The following is a 22,054-nucleotide window of genomic DNA, read 5'->3' on the forward strand; positions in this document are numbered from 1 at the left end:
GTGCATGAGGGCAGGCAACTGTGTGCCACAATGAGCACGTGAAGGTCAGAGGACCACTTTGGGGAATCAGTTCTATCCTCCCAGCATAGGTCCTGGGGATGAACTCCGGTCATCAGGCTTGAGGGGCAAGGCTGTCATGCCCTGAGCCATCTTGCCAGGCTAGCTTTAGCACATTCTTCAAAACCAGCCTAAGGAGAAACATTGACATGGGGAAGAAAGCAGAGTCCAAGAGAATTACTAGAAAATGGACCTGGGGACACTCCAGGTCAGTTTGAAAGCCTACTCCACCGTTCAAACTTGTGAGCCAGACATTGTCCTTAATGTGTAGCCAGTTTGAGTGGGAAACTTTATCTCTTGCATTCAGGTTCACTAAGAGATGTGCAGGGTGAAGTAGATCCCTGCCTGGCTGGTACAAAATTTGAAGAACTGATTGAATCAAGTTTCTCACTGGTTTAAGGCATTTGAGGAGCCTTCCTGTTTCAGTCACGGTTCTCTGTTCTTTCTATCTTCATAAAACATCCTGTCCCAGTTCCTGACTTTCATCCCGAATTACTATCCACCAGTGACATCTCTTTCCACCTATAACAGACCTTCTACAACAAAACTTTTTTTGTTGGTTTCTATTTTTGAGACAGGGTTTCTCTGGGTAGCCCTCGCTGTCCAGAACTCCCTCTGTAGACCAGGCTGGCCTTGAACTCACAAAGATCTGCCTGCCTCTGCCTCCTGAGTGCTGGGATTAAAGGTGTGTGCCACTATGCCTGGCTTACAAGAAAACTTTCTAATTGGAGGCCCTTGGCCTTTAATTCTTTCCTCTTTTGTCAAGTCACTCCAAGTTTTCTATCAGTGTCTCTGCTGTCCTCACCTTGCAGAAGATGCCACAGAGCCGGGGTAATGACAAACGCTTGTAATGCTAACCTTTGTGGGCAGGAAGGTCGTGAATCTGAGGTCAGCCTGGGATACCTAGAGAAAAATCTCAAGGGGTTGGGGATTTAGCTCAGTGGTAGAGAGCTTGCCTAGAAAGCGCAAGGCCTGGGGTTCCAGCCTCAGCTCTAAAAAAAAAAAAAAAAAGAGAGAGAGAAAAATCTCAAAACACACACAGAAGGGGAGTGGAGAGGTGGATTAGCAGGTGAAGTGAAGTGGTTAGGATGCATACGTGAGGACCTCCGTTCAGACCCACAGCACCTGTGTAAAGGCCTGTCACTGCAACCAGCACGGGGTGGGTGGTGAGGTGGGGGTGGGGGTGGGAGGGTGGGGGGGGTGGAGGGTAGGGGGGTGGGGGGGACGACAGGAAGGGACACGACAACAATGATGACAGATGGGCTGTTGGCCATCCTAGAGTCAGGGAACACTGGGTTCACTGCGTGTAGATGTAATTCTGAACGGTCTTATTAAATAACAAACACAGAGCCGAATGCAGAGTTAAAAGCCCTGAGTTCGAGCAGCAGCCAAGAGCTGAGACCACCTTCTTTTCCCCAAGAAAGAGACCTACTTCCTGTGTGTCTGTCATTTTAGTGACTTTCTGTTCTGCCTTCTCATTGGTTCTAAACCCATCCACATGACTTCTTCGTCACTGCCTGTCTATGCAGACCTCCAGTTCTCTATGGTTGGTACTTGGATTAAAGGCCCAAGAATCAGAGATTCCTCCACTCACTTGCTTACTCTTAAATATATTTTAGATTTAATATCCCCCTTTTCCAGGTCACAGATTAGAATGTAGTAAATCAGAATTCCTAACATAATATGCTATCATTTGTCTATACCATTCACATACTACTGCTAAAGAGCAGGTCCAGCAAGGACCACTTAAAGCCAGAAGGAAGCAGGACTTTCATAAGGGACAAGGATGAAGAGAGGAAATGGGACTTTTTTTTCCACTTTAACTTTAAAAAATAAGATTTTTATTTCTCATATAATATATCCTGATTACTATATATGTATATCCTATATATATAATATATATCATAATATATTTTTAATTATCCTCTATCCTTCTATCCTTCCTAGTTTCTCCCCACTTACCCTACCGTCCAGATCCACCTTCTTTCTGTCTCTTATTAAAAAACAGGCTTCTAAAGGACAATAATAAAATAAATTTATATAAAATATAATAAGACAAAAACTAACACATCAGATTTGGACAAAACAAACTAAGAGCATGAAAAGAGGCCAAGAGAAGGCCAAAGAAACAGAGACCCACTTGTCTACTTGTCTACACACTGAGAAATCCCCTGAAAACACTAAATTGGAAGCCATCATTTATATGCAAAGAACCTGTAGAGTAAAAGGATATCATATATATATATATATATATATATATATATATATATATATGGTAATTTTTTAAAGGAAAAGCGTTGACAGTGTGTAACCAAGCTGGCTGTGTCCTTGAACACTCAGAGACTCTGCCTGTCATGTGATCGGATTAAGAGCGTGGGCTACCACTGCCAGACTTCTGCTAAATGGCCTGCTATTAACTCTGACCCCCAGGCAACTTTATTTATTAACACACAAATAAAATCACATTTCAGCCCAAATAAAATATCATCATAAGTGAGTGTCCTGATTGGTTTTGTGTTTACTTGATACAAGCTAGTGATCTGAGAAGGGGAACCTCGATTGAGAAAATGTCTCCATGGGGTTGCCTATAGACAAGATTGAGGGAGTTTTCTTGATTAATGATCGATGGGAGAGGCCCAGCCAATTGTGCTGTGTCACCCTTGGGCAGGTGGTCCTGGGTTACATAAGAAAGCAGGATGAGGGAGCCATTGGGAGCAAGTCAGTAAGCAGCTCTCCTCCATGACCTCTGCCTGCCTCCAGGTTCCTGCCCTGAGTTCCAGCCTTGGCTTCCCCTGATGACTTATATGCCAAGTAAACCCTTTCCTCGCCAAGTTTTCTTTGGTCACTGTAGCTGGAAGTGTTCCTGTGTCCAGCCCAGTCCCGCAGCCGCTCCATCCCAAGTAAACACAAGTAGCCAGAAGTTTCTCTGGTCTGTCCCGGCCTGTGCAATCTCTCCTGTCCGCAGTCCATAGCCTCTTATAAAATAATTACACAGAGGCTTAATATTAATTACAAACTGTTTGGCTGTGGCTCAGGCTTTTTGTTAGCTAGCTCTTACAAGTTAACTCAACCTATTCCTATTTGTCTGTTTTGCCACATTGCCCACGGCCATGCTGTTACTGGTTTGCTGACATCTTGTTGCTCCTTGGGTGGTGTGAGTCTCTCATCCTGCCTTTCTCTTTCCTGTATCTCTGCTTGGATTTCCTGCCTGCTTCTAAGATGCCTTGCCATAGGCCAAAGCAGCTTATTTATTAACCAATGGGAACAACATAGTCACATCCTACAGAAAGACATCTCATAGCAGGTCATGGTCTTTATCATAGCAACAGAGACCTTAGACAGTGATAAAAATTTGTCACAAAAAAAAAAAAGAAGAAGAAGAAGAAGAAGAAGAAGAAGAAGAAGAAGAAGAAGAAGAAGAAGAAGAAGAAGAAGATGGAGCCGGGTGGTGGTGGGGCACACCTTTAATCCCAGCACTCGAGAGGCAGAGGCAGGAGGATCTCTGTGAGTTTGAGGCCAGCCTGGTCTACAGAGCAAGATCCAGGACAGGCACCAAAGCTACACAGAGAAACCCTGTCTTGAAAAACCAAAAAAAAAAAAAAAAAAAAAGGAAGGTGAGAGAGGAAGATTCCCAATGTTGACCTCTGGCCTCCACACACACATGGGTGCACATTCACCATATACGTAGACACAAAATGAATAAATGAATAAATTTGTCTACCCCTACAAAGCTAGGGAGGGAAGGAAAGGAGGAAGATAGTAGAAGAGTCTTTCCCTCAGGGGTTGGAGAGATGGCTCCATGGTTAAGAGCACTGGCTGCTCTTCCAGAGGACCCAGGTTCAATTCCCAGCACCCACATGGCAGCTCACACTGTCTGTAATTCCAGTTCCAGGGGATCTGACACCCTCACACAGACACACATTCAGGCAAAACACCAATGCACATAAAATAAAATTTAAAAAAGTAAAGAGTCGGGGGGGGGGGGGAGGGCTGGAGAGATGGCTCAGAGGTTAAGAGCACTGACTGCTCTTCCAGAGGACCTGAGTTCAATTCCCAGCAACCACATGATGGCTCACAACCATCCGTAATGAGATCTGGTGCCCTCTTCTGGCCTACAGTCATACATACTGTATACATAATAAATAAATAAATCTTAAAAAAAAAAAAAAAAGTAAAGAGTCCTTTCCTCACCATCCTTTCCTTCCGTCACACTACATTGTTAACACAAACCACAGTGGCACATGCCTATAATCCCAAGCCCAGCCCTCAGGAAGCAGAGGCAGGAGAATAGCCTAAATGCTGCCAGTTGGAGACCACAGGTCTACACAGTAAGTTCTAAGCTAGCCATGGATACAAAGCAGGATCCTACCTCTAAATAAATAAATAAATGTGGCTAGAATAGGAAATGATTTTAAAGGATATATTTATTTTTATTGTATGTGTATATGGTTTATTTTTAGATTTCTTTCTAATTATAGGTGAATATGCCGGAGGGTATGTTTGTACACCATGTGTGTGCAGTACCAGTCAAGTTCAGATCCCCTCCAAGCTGAGTTACAGACAGTTATGAGCTACCATATGGATGCTAGGAAACAAACCAGAATCTTCTACAAGAGTTAAGTGCTCTTGCCGGGCGGTGGTGGCGCACCCCTTTAATCCCAGCACTCGGGAGGCAGAGCCAGGCGGATCTCTGTGAGTTCAAGGCCAGCCTGGGCTACCAAGTGAGTTCCAGGAAAGTTGCAAAGCTACACAGAGAAACCCTGTCTCGAAAAACCAAAAAAAAAAAAAAAAAAAAAAAAAAAAAAGAGTTAAGTGCTCTTAACTGCAGAGGTGGAGCTCAGCACTAGGGAGGTAGAGGCAGGAGGATATCTGAGTTCAAGGCCAACCTGGTCTACTGATCGAGTTCTAGGCCAGCCAGACTACACAGAGAAACCACGTCTAGAAAAACGAAAAACAGTGTGGCGCTATCTCTCTAGCCTCCATATATATGAGTGTTTTATATATAAATCCATATGTGCCATGTGCCTACCTGGTGTCCCCATAGGTCAGAAGGGGGCACCAGATGATTATTTACAAAGGAGAAATAGAGTAGAGAAGAGGCAAGGGTCAACCTAACTGCTAGTTTGAACTTGCCTTTGCATCCCTGAAGGGGGCGCATGTGAGACCTCCTTGCCAGTTCTCTCTGGCCTCCCTTTATTAACTAACATGAAGCACTATGCTCCTGGGCCAACCCTCCCCTACAGCAGCCCTGGCCTCTGGCTCACTACAACTCCACCCCTCCCTAAGGGGAACAACCTCCTCCCCAGGATAGGAAAAGACTGCTTTCCTTTGGATCTTTCTTCCTCAATCAGCCCTAGTCCAGGTCTTTGTGGTTTCAAATCAGGACCTCCAAGAGTAAAGGAAGGTCAACACACATCACTAAGAATAACTATGTTATGTAATAATATCGATCTGTTGCTCTTGCAGAGTTACATGCTAACAAAATAATTTTTTTTTGTTGTTGTGTTTTGTTTTTTTGAGACCAGGTTTCTCTGTGTAACAGCCCTGGCTGTCCTGGAAGTCACTCTGTAGACCAGGCTGGCCTCGAACTCACGGAGATCCACTTGCCTCTGCCCCCAAATGCTGGGATTAAAGGTGTGTGCCACCACCACTGCTTGGCTCAGAAATGGTGTTTTTTTTTTTTTTTTTTTTTTTTTTTTTTTTTTTTTTTTTTGGTTTTTCGAGACAGGGTTTCTCTGTGTAGCTTTGCGCCTTTCCTGGAACTCGCTTTGGAGACCAGGCTGGCCTCGAACTCACAGAGATCCTCCTGCCTCTGCCTCCCCAGAAAGGGTTTTTATTTATTTATTTATTTATTTTGTTTTTCGAGACAAGGTTTCTCTGTGTAGCTTTGCGCGTTTCCTGGAACTCACTTGGTAGCCCAGGCTGTCCTCAAACTCACAGAGATCCGCCTGCCTCTGCCTCCGCCTCCCAAGTGCTGGGATTAAAGGTGTGTGCCACCACAGGCCGGCCAGAAATGGTTTTTAAACTAGGCATGGTGGCACATAATCCCATCACCTGTGAGGTTTTGTGAGTTGAAGGCCAGCCTGGTCTACATAGCGAATTTCAGGCCAGCCAGGGCTATATTAGTAAAGCCCTGTCTCAAAAAGTCTCCCTAACAAAACAACAAATAAAAATCCCCATTAAAAAAAAAAAAAAAAAAAAAAAAGGAATTTTCCCCCAAAGCCTATAATACAGCTGGTCTCTAGTGACATTCTGGGCGTTAACTAGATGTGCCGTCACACTGATAGTGTATAAGTCTACTTCTCAAGGACTTCCTTTAAAAAGACATCAGACACTAAACTCACACTGAACAATGTGTTCTTAGTCGTCATGAGGACCTCGTTCAGTTAGTAAGTTCCTTATGACCTCTCTTCTGCCCTCCAAGGTGCTCGAGGATGGTTCTGCATTGCTAACCGGCAATGGAAATTCCCCAGGAATTCAGACGGGAGCCAGCTTCCAACTGTATGCCTTGGCTCTCTCCTTCCTCCTGATAAGAGGTGAGAAGAAGGACTCAAAAAGATTAAAACAAAGCAAAAAAAGAGCAAGGTAGCATGGTGGTACACATTTGTAACCCCAGAAGCTCAAAGACTTTAGGCAGGAATTCTTACTATGTGGAAACAGAAAGTGAGAGCTAGAGAGAGAGAGAGAGAGAGAGAGAGAGAGAGAGAGAGAGAGAGAGAGAGAGAGAGAGAGAGAGAGAAGGAGGTTGGTGGCCTGAATGCTTCCCTCCAGGATAATGCTCTCGACTCCATTCACTCAGTTAGCACTTACTGCTTTCTAGACGTCACTCATTGCACACAGACAAGAAGAGAACTTGCTCAGGAGGAAGTCACTGGCTGTGGCGTGGGCATGAGCCTCCCCTCCCCCATTATATACAAGTACACTTTTTTTTTTTTTTAAAGTCCTTCAAAAGGAAGTAGGACTTGGTAGCTGAAAACTCAGTTTGACAGAAGAGGGGTTATTGAGAAACTGTTCTGACCAGGTGTTTTGACCTCCAGTGTAATGCTCAATTGTCTAGATGGGATATTTTGATTTGCCTTTGCAACACAGTTCACATAATTTCCTGAGACCTCAACTATGACGGTCCCCATATTCCGAGACACAGCTAGGAACAAAGCACACAATATTTGTTTTGGACAAGTCAGTGACTTTCAAATCCTGTTTCCTTCCCAAGTTGATTAACAAGGAATAACAGACATCAAGCTCAGGATGCTTTGCGGAACCTAAATCCTATCCTAAACAGTTAGCTCTCTGGCTCCCCCTGGTTTCCGTGATTTGTCAAGAAGGAAAGGTGTGGGGGTGAGGGGAGAGAAGAGAGAAAGAGGAGGGGGGAGAGAGAGAAAGAGAGAGAGAGGGAGAGAGAGAGAGAGAGAGAGAGAGAGAGAGAGAGAGAGAGAGAGAGAGAGAGAGAGACCTGTTGAAACTCGAGTTCTATCAAGTCGTTACAATTTTTTTTAAACATTTACTTATTATGTGTGCATTAGTATATGGGTACATGTGTGTCTTTTGCATCAAGTGGGCTGGAGAGAGAGCTCAGAAGATTAGAGGATTTGCTGTTCTTTCAGACAACTAAGCTTCTCTTCTGGCCACTATGGACACCTGCATATTCATACACATATAGTCACATGGACACACACCCATACACATTTTTTTAAAGATTTATTTATTTATTATGTATACAGTGCTCTGCCTGCATGTGTCCCTGCAGGCCAGAAGAGGGCACCAGCTCTCATTACAGATGGTTGAGAGCCACCATGTGGGTGCTGGGAATTGAACTCAGGACCTCTGGGAGAGCAGCCAGTCCTCTTAACCACTGAGCCATCTCTCCAGCCCCCCATACACATTTTTTGTTTGTTTGTTTGTTTTGTTTTTGTGTTTTTCGAGACAGGGTTTCTCTGTGTAGCTTTGGAGCCTGTCCTGGAACTCACCCTGTAGCCCAGGCTGGCCTCGAACTCATAGAGATCCGCCTGCCTCTGCTTCCCGAGTACTGTGATTAAAGGTGTACGCCACCACCGGCGGCTACATTTTTAAAGTCAAACAAAAACAAAGAAAACAAAAATGCATTGCTTGGGTCATTGCGACCATTCAGTGGATAAAAGTGCTTTCTGAGAAGCTGGAGGACCTGAGTTAGATTCCTGGGAACCCCATGATGGAGGGAGACAATCAACTCCCCAAACTACTTCTGACCTCCACATGTGCCAGGATGTACTGGTGTGTGCACACACACACTAAATATGATGATGAAAAACACAGCAAGCACTATCTGTGTTGGCATGGTCCTACAGTCCCAGATCTTGGGAGGCAAAGGCAGGAGGACCAGCTGTTTGCCATTCTCCTCTATCACGGGAGTTCAAAGCCATCTGAAATACACCATACCCTGTCTAAACCATCAAATAACTAAAAGTAAAATGAAAAAAGCATCAAATCAAATCAAATAACGCACGCCAGTTTCGTGTGCTGACATTCAGCAACCCTTCGGTCCCTAAGTCTCATCCGAGCACATATTCAGACACAATCACTGAAGGAAGGGACATGGGGCAACTGTCTACTTTCCTCCTTACAGCCCATTCAGCAAAACAGCTGTGCGTATCCACGGTGACTCCATCCCCTCATCCTTGCCCAGCTTCCTGTGGATCCTGATGCATTTCTAGTGTTCTCCCTTTAAGGGAGAATTGAGAGAAGCAGACTGGAAAAGGAGCCATTTGAGAGCTAGAGAAACACTGAGTGATTATAAATGTTTCTCAGTATAACGCGACCCGAGGCTGTGGCAAGGAAAACAGTACACGTACACACACACACACACACACACACACACACACACACACACGCACACGCACACGCACACGTACACGCACGCACACGAAAGCAGTTTGCTTCTCTTAGCTTTATTCCCTTTACCCCCTTCTTGGTCACGCCCCGCAGCTTTTCTGTTTCTAGCCCTCTTTTATTGTATTTACATTTGTTGACTATTATCTCAGCACTCCTCCTTTCTCACTTCCTTTTTACTACCGAGAACATTGTAGAAATGTACGTTTAAAAAAATTGTCATAATTTACTCTTGTTATGTCTTGGAATAGAAATTGGGCTAGAAGAGGAGAAGTTTCGGATACAAGAAATTTGGGTTCGATTCATTTTTTGTCTCTATAGAGACATAGTGCCTTCTTGTGTTTTACAAGAATAATATTTTGTATTGCACCACATTTTTTTGTTTGTTTTGTTTTGTTTTTCCAGACAGGGTTTCTCTGTGTAGTTTTGGTGCCTGTCGTGGAGCTTGCTCTGTAGACCAGGCTGGCCTCGAACTCACAGAGATCACCACCGCCCAGCTTGCACCATTTTTATAAGCATAACTTTATCTCTATTACAAAGGCAAAAAGTCACAAAATCTCTGTCTAGTGATCAATTTCTGCCAGAAGTTTGTGGTGGCTAATTTTCATTGTCCACGTGACTTGATTTAGAATTTAGGCGATACCCCTTGGATGTGTCTGTAAGGATTTTTTTCAGAGATGTTTAAATGAAAAAGAATGACCACCTCTGAATGCGGGTTACACCACTCCACAGCCCAGCACTGAACAGAATGGGAACAGAGGAAGAAGCCCACGGAGCACGAGCATTCATCCGCTTCCTGGTGGTAGATGCACGGACTGCTGTCTCGCTCCGGCTTCCACAGGTAGAGTTGCTTTGCAACTATTGTCAGCATTCAGGCATTACACCGGCCTGCTCTCAAGGATCCTGCAGCAGCAGGACGCATCAGCAGCAACTGCAGTCAAGATATATTGTGGCTACTGCCGCCACGGACGCACACTTGGCCTATGCGCATGTGCTATATCCCCTTATTAAAAAGCAAGTGTCTCCTCTCTCACTCTCTTCCTTCCGCTCTCAATCAGAGGCCATCTCTGCACACACGCGCACACACACACACACACACACACACACGATAAACCTCTCACCTGAATTCTGTTGCATGGTGTGACTTTGTGGCACCCCTGGGCTCCATCCTCCTAAGGCACCCTCCCCTGCTGTTAAATAAGCCCTTCCTTCCTTGGGTTGGTAAAGCATTATGTGACTATAAAGAGAAAAGTAACTAATACGGAAAGCTGGTACCAGGAGTGGGATCCACACTGTGATAAACTGGATCAGGTGGTAGGTACTTTGAATTGGATTTTCGGGAAGAATGTTGGGGAATTTTCAGGATAGAGAAGACCTAGATATGGCAAGCAGCGTCAATGAGGCCATTCTAGTCAGAGCTTGGAAGACCAGAATGATGAGAGAAGTGTGGACCGTGAAGACACAGCTCCTGAGGCTTCAGAAGGGAATAATGGCTATTGGGAGCTAGGCTGGAGGCCATTCACGGTACATTCTAAAAACACGCTAGCTGCATTCAATTACCTCATTGTTTCCTGAATACAACAAAACCTTTTTGCATGTCTGGAACATCTTTTCTATCTTATCTGCTTGTTTTATACTTATCCATTCTTTCAGATATCCTCACCAGCAAGGCCACTGGGGAGGTGGAGGCTGAAGGATCAGAAATTCAAGGCCATCCTTGGCTACATAGTGAGTTTGGGGCCATCCTGGGCCACAACGACACCTAGTCTCCAAAACTCACAAAAGAGGCAAGCGGCACATTTGCTTGTCTTCTCCAGCGGTCTCCTGAACTGATCGTGGGAACAGACCATCCCAGGACTTCACCCTTCAGCAGCTGCGGCATTACACACTGAACTGGAGGTGGTTTTTTGTTTTTCTCTTACTGTCTTGTTTACTGACATAACTATCTGGCAGTGCGACTTTAGTGCCTTCAAGGCAGATACTGACTCAGTTATAACCCAAGAGCAAGCAAGGGCTAATAGAGAGTAACGGTTCTGGAACAGTTTACCAGACTGATCTGAAAATACCGCCACACCGAGAGAGCTTAGGGAGGGTAGAGAAGAGATCAGACACTGAAAATATCATGCATAAACTCTGCAGTGAATGAATTAAAAGATGCTCGTGGGAAGAGACAGCTGTGGATTGCCTCTTGAGATTTGAAAATTGCATAAATGATGCGATTAAACGTAGAGTTTAAGCTCTTTGATTTCTTGCTAACAATTCAATGTATGGAAATTCAGATCAAGTGGTAAAATGTAAGGCTAGCTGGTCTCTCCAGAGAGAATGAATTACTTGGAAGAGGGGAAACCGCTATAGCAAAATTTCCACTATTATCATAGCATCTTGCCTTTTCCCAGAGTTATGATTATTTTGTACTCTGAGAGAGAGAACTCTTTTTGCTCCTGCCATTTTTAAAGGACTCCATTTTAATAAAATGGTAGATCTATTACTGTCTGAAACACTGTATTTTAGAGTAAATATTACAAGGGGAACATTTTATAAAAAAGAATATGTCACGAGTTATAGTTATTTGTTACACAAAAGAACAACGGTAAATGCACTTTGGAGTGGCTGGAATATTTTTGAAGTAAGGTCTTCAGTAAACTGACTGCGATGCATTTGAGTAGGCTAGTCCAGGAATACTAGCTATAATAATAGCATTTTCTAGCAGGATATGCAAATGTCAGGAAAACTGATGCTCTGAACAAGACAGATGAGGAACAGAAGGTGCAGTAATGACAGATGACAGGAAAAGCAAAAATTCATCAGCTCCGACTTGGCTTCCTCTTCCATCACAAATGATCGCCCTCTAATCGGAAGGTGTTAGGCCTGCATGGGAAGGAGGGAGATTAAGTCCAGACAGTAAGGAACAGAGAACATCTAGACCTTGGCAAAACTTTACCTATCTGGTTTGCTTAAAGCACTTGAAACGTGGTGGTGTCTTTGATAGGAACAGGAGAGGAACCAAGTGACTAGAAAGAGACAAATGTCCTCATTTTCTGAAACACACACACACACACACACACACACACACACACACACACACACACACAAACCCACAATAAACTCATGACCACATCTGTCCTTGGCAAAATTCTGGAAATGATAATTAGATACACAGATTGTGAGATTTTTAGGATGAAAATGGGGTATAAGGCATGAATTCGGTAATCACTAAGTAGATCTAAATTAAGTGCTCTTGACTGGGGATGGAACTCAGCAGTAGAGAGCATGCACTAGACCCTTGATTTGATCCTCAGCATGAAGAGAAAAATAAGAAAAATAATACAAAAGGGGGCCAGTGAGATGGCTCATCAGGTAAAGGTGCCTCTACCAAGCCTGAGATCTGGGTTCCATTCCGAGGACCAACCTGGTGGAAGCAGAGAACCAGGTGCTGCCAGCCATCCTGTGATTTACACATGTAAACTGCAGCATGTCCATGCACACAAACATACAATAAATTTGAAAAATATAACTAGAAAATGTTGTGCCCAGATCGTGACCCCCAGAGAGACCACCAAAGACGAGCATGCCGGAATGCAAAAGCAAGGTTTAATTCTGGATATCCAAAAGCAATACAAGCCTAGGCAGGGACTTCGTCCAATACATCCAACGCAGTGGAGGCTGGAGGAAGCGCCCACCTGTCTGCAAGCTCAGTTTTTAAAGGGAAAAGTCACAAGGTTACATCATTTAGGGGTGCTAGTACAGGTACAATTCTGATTGGCTCGCTTCTAGGGACTTCTAGAAATTACTTCTAAGGGAGTGGTTGCCCGCCACCATTTCTCATTGGCTGCCCTCAGGTGGGGCATTTTTATGGTCAGTTACCCTGGAAACCAGGGAGAGGACATTCCATAGTCTGGCAGGCATTACCTCGTGACTATCTTGTGGCTCTGTACTTTTACACTTCCTGGTTTCTGGAATCTGAACTGACTGGTCTCAGTAACTTCTGGCCTGTTCCAGTAACTTATGGCCTGTAGCTAAAAGGAGCAGTCTTAGGCCTTTAGTTTTGGGGTGAGAGCATTTTGGTCTTATTTTGGTTCCACATTTCCCCCTTCTCATGTGCCTAATGGAACCCAATCATGGGTTTTGGACAGTTAGCTCCTAAGTATCCCTCTCTAATAATGGCCATGTATAGTTAGCCATCTTGTTTCTATGCCAGGGAGTTTCATTTTGACTTAGCATTTCAGCCTTTTCTGAACAGGGAACATGGGTGACGTTCTCTTCTGGAACTGCTTCAAGCTGGCATTGGGGTGCCGATGTCAGGGGGCCCCAAAAGGCTGAAAAGCTAGTCAAAGACTGGGCAAGGGGGCATTTGTCAGAAGCATGTAGCTGCCTGACCCCATAGGGACAGACAGGGAAGAACCATGTTAGCTGGGCTGGTCCACATCAGCTTTTAGCAAGTTTGGAGCTCACAGTCATCTGGAGCAGTGGAGTCAGCAACTGAAACCTGGAGGTGACTGCCAGCCAAATGGAAATCTGTTGAGACAAATTTAAACTAGGAACAGAAGTTAAAATTTATGAACTTATTTGGAACCCTTAGGTCCATACCCTTAGTAATGGGAAAATCAGTAGTCCCAAGACCAGGAGAGAGGAAAAATACCATCTTTAGGAATACTTATCTGGGGTCCTTTTGACCTCTGCGAAGTGGGTCTAGGTTTTTATGACTCTTTTGATCCTTTGAGGCCTACTTACAAAATGACATAAAAGTTTTAGATACATTAGTATTACCAATCTGTACTGAAATCCATATTGTAGACAAAGCAGGTAATGGGTATCTTGTAAAACAGCAGAAGTGGACTCATACCTTTGAGTCCCAACAAGTTACATTTAAATATGACATCTAAAACAAATCCAAAATATTGAGCTTGTGACTGAACAGTAAGTAGTCATTGCTCTACCACCTCATCAGGGCTCCTAAATGTTAAGCTCTGAACCATAGAACAGGAGAGTAATCTGAAACATATCTCATTTTAGACTCATATCTGAACCGTTATGACTTACTTAAACTTTTATATCTTAGAACATTTTCCTAAAAGTGAGCTAACAAGCTAGCTATAGCCTTGCAGAAGGATCTGGTTGATGCTGCCATGCTGACAAAGTTAGAGCTAGCCTGGCCATCAGTACTGTCAGAGATCTGAGAAGGATAAACTATATCTGAGTGCAGACCAAGAAGCTTCCAATCCTATAAATTACAGGGGCCAATCCCTACCCAGGTCTCCACAGCGTTGGAGGCACCAGTCAGAACAGCATCAATCTTCTTCCGCCATCAGGTCCATAAGGCAGAGTATTTTTCCTGTGGAATAGGGACATGGAAGACTGACCTTGGTCACGCAAAAGGGTGCCATCAATTCCAGTGTCCTACTGCTTGTCCACAGTCTGGGCTGGGTCCTGGCGGCAGACGTTGCACTGGGGCATCTTGCCCTGTGGCCAGCATTGTCATATTTCAGGCAGAGACGTTGTGGTGCCTCGTACGTAATCTTCTTTGGAGACCTTGGGTCACTGCTAGGATCTGGAAGCCTGTCTGATATAGTAAGCTTTTAGATCAACATTTAAATGCCATATTCTTCAGATCTCTGAAGTATGAGGGCTGTCCAGGTATATCTGAATAGACAAACTTTGTTTCTAATTACTTGTTTCAAGCTCAACCCTGAAAATATAACAAACTTAGCAAATACAAGGAGGCTAGACAACATTCTTAAGCCTGAATGTACCTTGGGTAAGGAGAAACATTTTTTAAGCCATTGGTTTTTAACTATAAAAACTGTTCTTAAAAGACTGAGATCTCTCAAATGTCTTCTACCACTGCAACTAGACTCTTTTTGGAACTCTAGTCCTGCCATACATTTGCAAACCTCAGCTGTTTCCTATGATTCCTTTATGTTGCAAAGTTTGGCTGCCAGAGCAAGGTATATTCCTGTGAATAAAAGCATTGACGTGCAGCTTTAATATTAATCAAATAAACATATGTTGCCATCTATTTAAATTCTCTAGAAACTTGCTGTTGAACACTTGGTAAAGACATAAGTATTAGGTGTTAACCTAAGTAGATCTTTATAACCTTAGTAAAAGATGGCTACCAGCCACATGGCTGCCCATGAGGTCACCAGCCAAGATGGAGGGAGCCACGTGGTTGCTGTTTAAAGCTCGTTTTTCTAAACAATAATTACTTGCACACATACACACAGTTGGATCCAAGTTACATACATACATACATACAGTTAAAGCTTGCTTACATTTTCAAGTCACATGCCTGTATACATACACACATAAGCAGTTTGCAGAATCATTAGCCATTTTAAAGATGAAAACCAACAAGAATTAACTTTTAAATTCAGTATTTGCAGGTATAAGAAACCATACTCCAGACAAATTCTGCTTTTTCTTTTCTTTTAAAACAGAAACTCTTACCAAAGTCCTTCTTGTGATTTCCCTCAGTACTCTAGAATATATTGTTTAAACAAGAACAGAAATACATGCACATACCATAACAAGAATAACTCAATTTGCATCAGCACTGTACCACAGACAAACGGTTGGTGACATTCCATTCTTGGAGCCAGACCTTGATCAGGTTTTAGCCTCAGGGCAGGTCTTGGGAGCCCCACCCAACAGCATGGAAGAGAACGGGGAAAGTGTGCACCATGGAGACAAAAGATTGCTGTTAACCTCAGATTTTCAAGTACATGAGAACGGCAGACTGAAAGTGACTCCATGCCCTGGCTGGGCCCACAGACCTGTAGGCCACTCCTCAGCTGTGACCCTGGAGGGGCAGTTAGTTCTCCACCAGCCCCCACACTAAGCTCCTTGAGGCTCCTGCTGGCTCCCGCCAGGTCTGCCCTGTGTCCACACAGGAGCCCAGCCAGAACCTGCTGGCCGTATCTGGGCCCCACAGTGCTCACAGCCCGCTCTAGCACAAAGCCATGCCTAGTTCCCATGCAGCCAAGCCTCTACTCCACAGCTTTTTGAGGGAGCTGGGGCCCGAACCCGCTGCATCTAGGCCCCGTGATGCTCACGGCCGCCTAGCCCTCTCAGCGGCGCCCTGGGTCCCCGAAGTAGCAGCTGTGCAGCCGCAAGCTTTCTGCTGCCTGCTGCCTGTGCTCTGGTCAGAGAGAGCAAGGAAGCAATGTTAGGTTAGTCTGTGCCAGTTCGACCACCGAAGGGGTCTCCATCCCTTCGGCTGGCAATCCGGCCCACAAGTCCCAATGCACACACAAGCTCAGGCATAAAACACTCACACATGTGGCCACAGTTCTCACACATTTATACATTTATGAAGGTATAACAAATAACACTGACGAACAAGATAGGCAGACAAAAAGGAAGAACAAGGGCCCTACAGATGGTCCAGGCAGACAGACGAGAGTCCGGAGAGGGAGCCTCAATAATGCCAAAGACCTACGGATGGGACAGGGAGAATTCAACAGAGTCTCCCGATCCCCAGATGGATCCAAACAGACGGACCCCTCATGGGCATCTCCCGATCCCCAGACGGATCCAAACAGACGGACCCCTCACGGGCATCCTAACAGACGGACCCCTCTCGGGTGTCCTATGACGGGGGGACCTGTGAGGACCTCCGCGTCCTGATGAGGGGTTGGAACGTCTTCCAACTCCTCCAGGTCACCTTACAGGCGCGTCCGCCAAGGTGAGCCTGTCAGATTCAACCGCCGGCTTCGGATAAGAAAATGAAAGTAAAAGAAAAGCAAAGACAAGAAAATGGAGCGCTCTTACCGATCAGTGCAGATGAACCTCCGGAGCTCTTAGGTGTCCCGGCAGGGGGTCTCTGGGGATCCCGGAGAGCCCCCAAATGTTGTGCCCAGATCGTGACCCCCAGAGAGACCACCAAAGACGAGCATGCCGGAATGCAAAAGCAAGGTTTAATTCTGGATATCCAAAAGCAATACAAGCCTAGGCAGGGACTTCGTCCAATACATCCAACGCAGTGGAGGCTGGAGGAAGCGCCCACCTGTCTGCAAGCTCAGTTTTTAAAGGGAAAAGTCACAAGGTTACATCATTTAGGGGTGCTAGTACAGGTACAATTCTGATTGGCTCGCTTCTAGGGACTTCTAGAAATTACTTCTAAGGGAGTGGTTGCCCGCCACCATTTCTCATTGGCTGCCCTCAGGTGGGGGCATTTTTATGGTCAGTTACCCTGGAAACCAGGGAGAGGACATTCCATAGTCTGGCAGGCATTACCTCGTGACTATCTTGTGGCTCTGTACTTTTACACTTCCTGGTTTCTGGAATCTGAACTGACTGGTCTCAGTAACTTCTGGCCTGTTCCAGTAACTTATGGCCTGTAGCTAAAAGGAGCAGTCTTAGGCCTTTAGTTTTGGGGTGAGAGCATTTTGGTCTTATTTTGGTTCCACAGAAAATACAACAAAGCAATGTGTATAACAAACCTATAGCCAACATCATAAGAATTGCAGAAAAACTCAAAGCGTTTTTGCTGAAATCAGAAACAAGGGAAGTGTTCACGTTCTGTACTCTTACATAATATGGTGCTTGAAGTCTTATACAGAGCAGCAAGACAGAGAGAAATACAAGGGATACAGATAGGAAAGGAGCAAGTCAAACAATCCCAGCCTACTTTTTTTTTAATGCCAAATGCTGTTTATTGAAGGAGAGAAGAGGTCTTAAATACAGGCTTACAGCACAATGGGAGAACCCCGGAGGGCAGAAGTTCGATACAGATGTTTTACAATCTTGCATCTAAGCTGTTAACGCCCCTTATGCAGGATACACAGACAAGGAACTTCCCTTAAGCATTCAGTAGGGTTGAACCCAGCAGGGAGGATATCAAGGTCAAGGTCAGCAAGCAAGGCAACAGTTACCCAAAACGGGGGCCAAGACCCTGCAGGTCCCCCCTTTTACTAAAAAATGAGCTTCTGACTTGGGTTGTGTGGGACGTCAGCAGGTCACCTTACCGGTCATGGAGACGCCTGCCCAGGCCACACAGGCACTCTGTCTTAAGTTGGTGAGTGCCCCCTAGGCATTACCCATCTCTGAATACTCATTATCATACAGGCTCAATTGTGTGTGAGCCGCAGAGTTAACTGCTGTCAAAGATCTCAAAGTGGCACTGGGCTTGTAATCTGTGTGTTCAACCCCAGCCTACTTTTAAGAGACCCCACAGATTCCACCAGAAAACTCTTAGAATTGAAAACATTTTCAGCAAAGAATCAGGATTAAAAAAAAAATCAACACACAAAAATCAGTAACCTTTCCATATCCCGATACAAACATGCTGGGAAAGAAGTCAGGAAAACAATCTCATTCATAGGAGCTTAAATACCTTGGAGGCTGGAGAGATGACCCCATCAGTAACTTGATTGCTGTCCAAGGCAGAGAGAGGACCTATGTTCAGATCCACATTACCCCTGTAAAGCTAGATGCTTTGGTACCCTGCTGTGATCTAAGTGCTAGGGAGGCAGAGGAGAATCCTGGAAGTTGCTGGCCAGCTGGGCTAGCCAGATCAGAGGTACAGAGTAATTGAGGGAGACACCCAATATTGACCTCTGGCCTTCTCGTGCATGTACATACACATACCCCTATATACACACATGCATATACACACACATACCCCTATATACACACATGCACGTACACACAAGAATAAAATGAATAGGGGCAGATGCGGTAGCTCATACTTTTAATAACAGCACTTGGGAGGCAAAGGCAGGTTGATCTCTGTGAGTTCAGGGTCAGCAGAGTTTACATAGAGAGTTCCAGGACAGCCAGGAACCTGTGAAACCCTGTTACAAACAAAACTAACAAAATTCCAATGTGCGGCCGGGCGGTGGTGGTGTACACCTTTAATCCCAGCACTCAGGAGGCAGAGCCAGGCAGATCTCTGTGAGTTCGAGGCCAGCCTGGTCTACAGAGATCCAAGAAAGGCACAAAGCTACACAGAGAAACCTTGTCTTCAAAAACCAAAAAAAAAAAAAAAAAAAAAAAAAAAAAAAAAAGAGTACCAAAATTCCAATGTGACATACATACTGGACATACAGTCCACAGTGGACTGCAGTAGTTCTGGAGAACAAACAGGAAAGAACTTGCAACCTTGCCCGACCGCCCGTGCCAGTATCCACAAACACGGAGGCTGCTGAGACAAAAGATTCCCATCCTCCTCTCTGTCACATAGCACCATGTGGAACCTGCTGGAACCAGGGGGCTCCGAGAACTTTGCCATTCAACTCCGTTCTGCTGTGCCAACAACTCACTCCATCAACTACTGCTGCTCTCAGTGTTGGTCGGAAACTTTTTTTGTAGTGGGCAGTAGTCAGTACAGACTCTAAACTGGTCACAGTGCTGAGAATGTGCCACTTCTGAGTGCTCAGCCCCAAACCGGACTTCTGTATTGACTCCCTCATCCGACTCAGGGGAGGAGTGCTGTCAGATGCTGTCTTGTAGACACAGTGTGGCCACTGCATTCATAAACTCATAGCAGCTGTGGTTACCTGCACCAGACCTGCCCAAGATGAAGCCCGCTAAGATTCCAGGGTGGATGGGGAGGGGAGCATGGGATTCCATCATCATCTGAAGAGCCATTGGCCATTGATGGCTGCTGGAGGGATAGTCTCTTTTCTTTCAGGGTGTGTGGCCACTGGTAAGTTGTTACTATTCCAGTAGATGGACTCACACCCATGTGAATATGGGCAGTACACACTGGACTTTTTAAATTTAAAACAAAATTTTCCATTATTTTAATAACAATGTATTTTTTATTTCATTATTTTAATAACAAAATATTTTGATTTTTTTTTTCCAGACAGGGTTTCTCTGTGTAGTTTTGGTGCCTGTCCTGGAACTCACTCTGTAGACCAGTCTGGCCTCAAACTCACAGAGATCCACCTGGCTCTGCCTCCTGAGTGCTGGGATTAAAGGCATGTGCCATCACTGCCCAGCAACAAAATATTTTGAAAACAATACAGTCTGATAATATTTTCCTCTCCCCCAAATCCTCCCAGATCCTCACCTCCCTCCTCATCCAACTTTATGTGCTATTTCTCTCAAAATTAATAAATAAAAACAAGACCTGAAGTTGGGGAGGGCCTGTGGGGAGAGTTCAGGGGTATTAAGGGGAAATGAGGGGGTAGATATGATCAAACGCACTGTATGTATGAAATTATCAAAACACTGTTATTTTAGAAGTTCCAATTTCAGTCTTCACAGAAATAGAAAATGAAACCCTAAAATTCATATTGAAGCACAAAATACTCCAACTGCCCAAAACAATCCTCAGCCAAACCAACCAAAGACCAAACACACAATGTTGGAGGCACCACCATGTGTGATTCAAAGATGACCAAGCCACACTAACAAGAACGCCACGAGAGGTGAGACTCCATAACCCCAGGGGAAGGAGGTTCTGAGGGGACCATGGTGGGGTAGGGGCATCTACTAAGTCCCAGAAGTCCTGTCTAGCCCAGGAATGCCGTAACCATGACACCCAGGAATAGGAAGGGTTGTCGGGAGAGTGGCTAAGCGGGTGGGCATGGATCTGATAAAGGATGACGTCTAGAGCCTACGTGAGATCACCGCAGCAGAGAACCCTGAACTTGACTTCATTGAGAACCAGACAGATGAGCAAAGGCGGGGAAGTCTGTTCAGAAGATGTTACGAGGTGTCAGAGATGACAGTGCACAGCCCCTTCTTGCAATGAGAAAGCAGTGTGAAAGGAATGTAAAGGCTTCTTTCAGAGCCTTGAATGAAAACCTCATGTGTGCTCTCAAAATACAACAGAAGCAAAAGCAAGCCCTTCATTCCAGGTACTCTCAGCTGATCCAGACTTTGCTCCAACAGTGGTGGACAGAGGTGCAGGAAACTAGGGAACAAGAAAAACTCACTACTATAACTCACAGCAAAGAAAGACTTTAAGTTAGAATGGCTCACCAAGCAAAGCCTCACAAAGCTAAAATTTGGACTGGCAAGGTGCTTCAGTAAATAAAGGTGCTTGCTGTCAAGACTGGTGACCTGTGTTCAATTCCTAGAACTCCTATGGTGGGAGAGAAATGACTCCTTCAAGTTGTTCTCCAAACATTGCATTCCTGAGCGTGTGTGCACGAACACATACAAAAAGCAAGAAGTAAATGCAAATATAAAACTGGAGCTGGAGATGTAGCTCAGTGGTAAGGCACTTGCCTAGCATGCCCAAGGCCCTCGGTTCAATCACCTATATGCCAGGAAAGATCATGCATGCTTTTAATCCCAGCACTTGAGAGGCAGAGGCAGGCAGATCTCTTTGAGTTTGAGGCCAGCCTGGGCTACAAAGCAAGTTCCAGATCAGCCAAAACTACACTGTAAGACCCTGTCTAAAACCAAACAAAACAACAGTAACCACAAAAGAAACATGTGATATAAAAGTCAGGGAGGGACAGTACTGGCGGCTAGAGGTTTAAACAGGGGTGGGGTGGGGGCTGGAGAGATGGCTCAGTGGTTAGGAGCACTGACTACTCTTCCAGAGGACCCAGGTTCAATTCTCACCACCTACATGTCAGCTCACTACTGTCTGTAATTCCAGTTCCAGGGGATTTAACACCTGTGGCAAAACACCAATGCACATAAAGTAAATTAATGCTGGGTGGTGGTGGCGCACGCCTTTAATCCCAGCACTCGGGAGGCAGAGCCAGGCGGATCTCTGTGAGTCCGAGGCCAGCCTGGTCTACAGAACAAGTTGCAGGAAATTATTGTGTTTGTGTGTGTGCACACACATGTGCATGTGTGTCATGGCATGCATGTGAAGGTCAGAGATCAACTGGTTAAGAGTTGGTTCTCTCTATCCACCATGTGTGTCTCAAGCCTTGAACTTGAATTGTTGGGTTGTCGGCAGGTGCCTTTACACGTAAGCCATCTCATTACCCCTCCCCCCACTACTTTTGAAAGCTACTTAAAAATATTTTTTTTTAAAGAGTTTGAATACAGGTACCCTGCATGGGTGGATAATGCTTCCCCTAACAGACATGGTCAGTAAATGAAAATCTTAGTGGCAGGCATAGGATGTCTCCCTGTGAGTTATTGGTTAGGGAGGCCTCAGGGAGTCCCAGCACAGCACAGGCTATTGCCATTGCTCTTGGTTACTGTCATTGGCTTT

The sequence above is a fragment of the Peromyscus leucopus genome, chromosome 10 (assembly GCF_004664715.2).
Source record: "Peromyscus leucopus breed LL Stock chromosome 10, UCI_PerLeu_2.1, whole genome shotgun sequence".
In the NCBI taxonomy this organism is placed as follows: domain Eukaryota; kingdom Metazoa; phylum Chordata; class Mammalia; order Rodentia; family Cricetidae; genus Peromyscus; species Peromyscus leucopus.